This window comes from Phymastichus coffea, unplaced genomic scaffold (genome assembly GCF_024137745.1).
Source record: "Phymastichus coffea isolate CEN01 unplaced genomic scaffold, Cenicafe_Pcof_1.1 PCOF00068, whole genome shotgun sequence".
NCBI classification, from domain to species: Eukaryota; Metazoa; Arthropoda; class Insecta; order Hymenoptera; family Eulophidae; genus Phymastichus; species Phymastichus coffea.
This window is the reverse complement of record NW_026706879.1, coordinates 1,217,854-1,223,063: the sequence shown is the minus strand read 5'-3', so window position 1 is coordinate 1,223,063 and position 5,210 is coordinate 1,217,854. Positions and strand designations below refer to the sequence as shown.

Here is a 5,210-nt window from a genome sequence, read left to right as displayed (position 1 = left end):
TTAGAGCGCACGCGCACGCGCTCGACTAACCGAGTGCGTCTTTCGTTTTTGCTCTTTTTCTTGTCTCTCCTCGCGCCAGACGCCTCATGACGACAATCCAACAAAAATTTTTTCCTATATGGGAACAGAAGCTCACTGGCTAAACTACAGCTACCATTGATAATGCTCTGTTTTATCGGCTGTTGCAATGTCCATTCTAATAATGCGTAGCTACAGTCGATCGACAATTTTCCTTTTCCAATAGTGCGATACTTGATAAAATAGGACGTGTTATCGAATGATTTACTATATTATGATGTCGAACGGAAAAAGATTTACTACGGTGATTTGAATGAAAATTCAAATTTAACCGTAAGATTATTACTACTTTGTATTTATATATTTTGAACCTGAAAGTTCATTTTTCATTACGGTGTAATTGATAACATATATGATACGATTTGCATATAAAATTATGATAATGCAAAAATCATCATTTTTTTTTATATAATAGAGTGTTAATTTTCTGTTTCATAAAATTATTTTTATTATACTTTTAATTTACGCAAATGAAAAGTACGTAAATTAATTACATTTAAGCGAGTGACATGGAAATAAGTTTGTATAGGATAGTGGACGAGAGTAGTAATAGTTTTAATTAATCGAAACATCGCAGTACTGATTAAGGCTTGTCGTACTAACAAACATTGGCTCCCCATGAAATTGGTTATGTTATTTAAGTGACATAATAAATTCATGGTTTAAAATATAAACAAATAGTTCATAGTATAATAATTTTTAGTAACTTAGTAGACAAAAGTTATATTGCAGCCTGCTTTTAGCAGGATACCTAACAAGATATCAAAAATACCTCGCACTAATCAAATTCACAAAATTAGTCGCAGGAAGTAATCCATCGTCCAAGTTGCTATTAAAATTAGTCCATGATCTGGGAGTCTTTCCTTTCACCTGCATTTATAATGCATTAGGTTTATTTTTTAAAGCGAATGGAGCAGTCGAACCTTGAGAGCTTGAAAGAGTGTAGTTAACTGAAAAATATCACAAGTCATTGAATTCATTAAGTCTTGTTTAAACTTTGTCCACTACTCTTATTCATAGGCGCATTTTTTATTATCTACTTAGTACTTTTAAGAACAAATTCAACGGACAATGTGAGCAATTGTTACAATAATTAAAAAGAGATTTGCAAATGAAAATCCATTACTTATCTCACTTTTCAACTATTTAAATTTTGAAAAATGTGAATTTTATAATAAATAAATATTTTTTTATTAATTTGTACACTTATCGCGCAAAGAAATTAAAAAAAAAAACTCTCTCTTGGAAGAACAAAATTTATACAAAGATTCACAATAGTCCTAACCAAAATTTTCAGTAATTTTAAATCGTGATATGTAGATGTTATGGACATTAAAATTAATAATAAAAAGTAAAAGAAATTTTCATAATAGTCATAACTTATCCTTCTTAATTTCGAAAACAAATACTGGATTTTTCAACTTTAGCGATTTAGCTTGTTAATCCGTGAGGTCGTCCGAACACTGGCGTACTAAACCGGGCAGCTTTGCAGATAACGCGTATCATTATCACGCAAGTGCATCGGAGAAAACGCAAATCCGGTATTAAACGAAAGTTTTTATGGATTTCAATCGCGCTAGTTAAAATCTTGATGTGGCTTAAAACTCTTAATTCTTTCAGTTCTCAAATGCGCAAACTTTCAAATGACATTCAGTGTCTCTGCGTACTCATCAGAGTTTGGTAATATCGAATTAAGCGAATATCCGAAGGACGATGGATTTTTTAGATGAATTAATCTTGAGTAAATAACATGTTATTAATGATTGAGATATAGGGCATGATGATAGTTCTCATTTTTAAAGAATATTAAGAGATAGACAGAAAAAATAATCTAGTAGAATCAAGAACAAGAATGCATGATTATTTGTGTTGAATGCTAACGCTCCAATATTTCATTTTATCAGTACTTCTGCATTTTCAAGATTGCAATTCCTCCTGATTAAGCGGTTAAAGAGTGCAAAAAGTGAAATCAAGTAGCACGATAAAAACATAAGAAAACGAACTCGTCATACACTGTGAGACATATTTAATAGTGCTTCACGCAATGGAATTCTATCCACATACCCAAAGTGCTCGCTCCAGCATCCGTTTCCTCGATCACAATCGAATAGTCGATTCGCTGCGTTCGAAAGTGAATTAACTTGATCTTGAACTTGTCCAATGATAGACACAAGGCGAAGTCGCTCAAAACTAACAGCAATAAAAAACACGACGGAAAAAGAGCAACGATCGAACTTGATATACCAGTCGCTCATTACTTCCTTTCAGCCAGAAATGGTGAATGCAACTACACCACAGGTGAAAATACTTGGCTTTTCGACTACAAGGCTAAAGCCTTCCTGTGTAATTACATAATTTCAAAAAGTACATTTTCTTTTTGGATTGAAAATGTATGATCCAAAAAGTAAAATGGTAAAAATGTAAGTTTTTAGTCGAAAGATATTTGCAATACTGAAAGACTGCAATCTCAAATATCAGTGATAGACCCTACAATAAAATATAGCATTCACTCTTGACTACTGTGTTTTAATGAATAACAGCTAAAACATAGGTTAGCTATTATTCATAGCATTGGTATTAGCATTCTTAACATAGCTTCTGTAGGATGGTATATTAATAGATATAATAACAATTTTATTTAATCGAATTGTAGTTTATTTTTTTAGAAGAAATAACACGAGAACTTAATTCTGAAATTTGTTTCACATGTTAAGTTTCATCTAATTAAATGTCGATTCAGCAAAGAGTTTTCAAAAACTTTTATCTTTCAAGTAGACATACAGATAATGCGATTGACTATTTGAACTTTTCTTTACCATAAAGATATCTCAATATTGAAAGCCGTAAATAGTAAATTTAAAATATCCATCAAATCATTTAAAAGTATTTCATTATTCCACTGCTAGGATAAACGTTAAAATTTATAGGTATATTCAATTATTTAATATTGATTTGACCTTTTTCTCAACTCACATTTTCTTTACAATAATCTCATCAAAATTTACTTCATTTTAAAATGAAATTTTTTTTCATACGATTAAACATCTTACAATTTAATTTTACATTCGATAAAATAGATCAATTCATAAAATTATTTTCTAATTAATAATAAAACTGTTTACTTGTACAGTCCAGTTAACTCAAGATTATTTCATTGAAAAGCTATTGCTCAATGGCATGAGGTCAGTAGTCGTTTTGATAATGTGAGAGACGTGACATTATTCAATGTAAAAGCTTTTATGATTTTAAAAAGTCAGTCTTCAGAACTCATCCGTTCTATTAAGTACGCAATAATGAAAAGTTATTTTCTGTTCACTTTTATTACAATTATGTCTATGACTGATGCACGGCGTAAGTAGAGAACATTTTGTGTAATGAAATATTAAATAAAAAAGTAAAAGTTTAAAATGTTAAAAATATATTTTCAATAAAGTAAAAATTGAATTTATTATTTATCAACAGTGAATTATTTTTGAAATATGTATAGTTGTATAGCTATGATAGGTTGAAATCTACCGTCCCGTGGTTAGAAAATTGTCAAAAAATTATTTAGAATAAAAAGATAGTTCAATGTATTTACTTATAATTATAAATACTTAAAATAAAAAAAATTGTAGGTCATTTACACTTCAGCATTCAACACTTATTATATTTACATGAGTTAACAAAATTGTTTTCTTACAGATAAATGCTCCAATGTAAAAGATTGTTTTCCATACTGTCAAGAGCCTGACGTTATTGCTTATGGAGTAAAAGAGGCATTCTGTCTGAATGGTTATTGTTCATGCGGTGAAGCAATTCGTAATCATCAATAGAAAAATATTAACTGAATTCAGAATATATTTAGATGGTATTCATAATTTTTATTTTTCAGAAATATGCTTCTCCGAGGAAGACTGCTGGAGACAATGTAGGACAGATTCGTTGTCTCCACATCGTAAAAGACCTTTATGCACAGAAAATGGATATTGTGAATGCCTAGAATCGTAAACTTTAATTGACTATTTTTTGCATTTTAATATCGGATTTTTCGATAAAAATACGTATATCTAACATTTATGAATATTTACAATATTTGCTCAACTTTCCACATTCCAAAAAACATTATAGTTATTTTGTATGAATAAACGTTATGTTGAAGATTTCTAAATTGTATAAGTATTCTTTGATCATTAAACATTACTTAGTTCTTATACTGATCATAAGCCGTAGAGAACTGAATTTTTAACCACTTAAATAAACTTTTATTGCTGAACCAGTCGCACAAATGGAACGCAAAATTTTCCAGCAATTTCTTACAGTAGCTCTAAATAAAAATTAGCGTTTTATTACCCACATAAATTAAATTATTGATGTTTCGCAGAATATGCTTTGTAAAAAAAGAAGAAAATATAACTAATTTTGTGCAAGGAAAATAAACGTAAAGAAGGACTCGTAATTACTGGTGCAGGCCTTTCTGTAACATTTCTTGGGTCACTACATTAGACAGCTGTGCAAAAAGCTCGCAATTTTCTGCGGCAGGACATTCTCATAAAATGATTGCGATGCTCTTAGCTCTCTACAATGAGCTCTATTAGCAATAATTCATCACCAAGCGTGAAAAGAAATGAATAGCGGGAAGATAGGAAAAAGGAGACAATTAAGTGAAAAATGATTGCTTGTACTTGCCTTATACTCTCTATTAATTATTTTCAGCTGCGCTACTTTATCTTGGAAAAATAGGTAAAGATATAGATTTTTAATTATGTCATACGTTTTTGTAATATTTGAAAACAAATATTTGTATTTTTTATTCATTTTTTAACGACTAATTAAAAAAAATGTTTACTATTAATTTCTAACATATCTAGTTGAATTTTTATGTATAATTATAAGCAATTCATTATCTGGATCGCTACTGGTATAGAAATGATAAACGACGGTGTTCTCATCGGTTTCATTTATTAAGCAAGTTTCATCTACATGACGATCAAACCTCTTTAAGTAATATAGACTAGTGATACAGATAGTGATGTTGTCGTAGATTAATTGTCACAGATGCAAGTCGGGAATTATGCACATCAGGAATTTTTTACTTATATTTGAAACAAATAAAACCTATACTCACAGAGGTATTAGCTTATAAGGGCTAT

At 29.9% G+C, this 5,210-nt stretch overlaps 1 long non-coding RNA gene across 2 annotated transcripts; it reads left to right on the top strand.

Moving 5' to 3' along the window:
- Nucleotides 1-2,108: 2,108 nt before the first annotated feature.
- Nucleotides 2,109-5,210, top strand: LOC131667599 (uncharacterized). Of its 2 annotated transcripts, none has more exons than XR_009302206.1 (3): nt 2,109-2,376; nt 3,763-3,879; nt 3,953-5,210. It is a non-coding gene; the product is annotated as an uncharacterized LOC131667599 (long non-coding RNA). The 2 variants fall into 2 exon arrangements; XR_009302205.1 differs by lacking the exon at nt 2,109-2,376 and adding an exon at nt 3,299-3,429.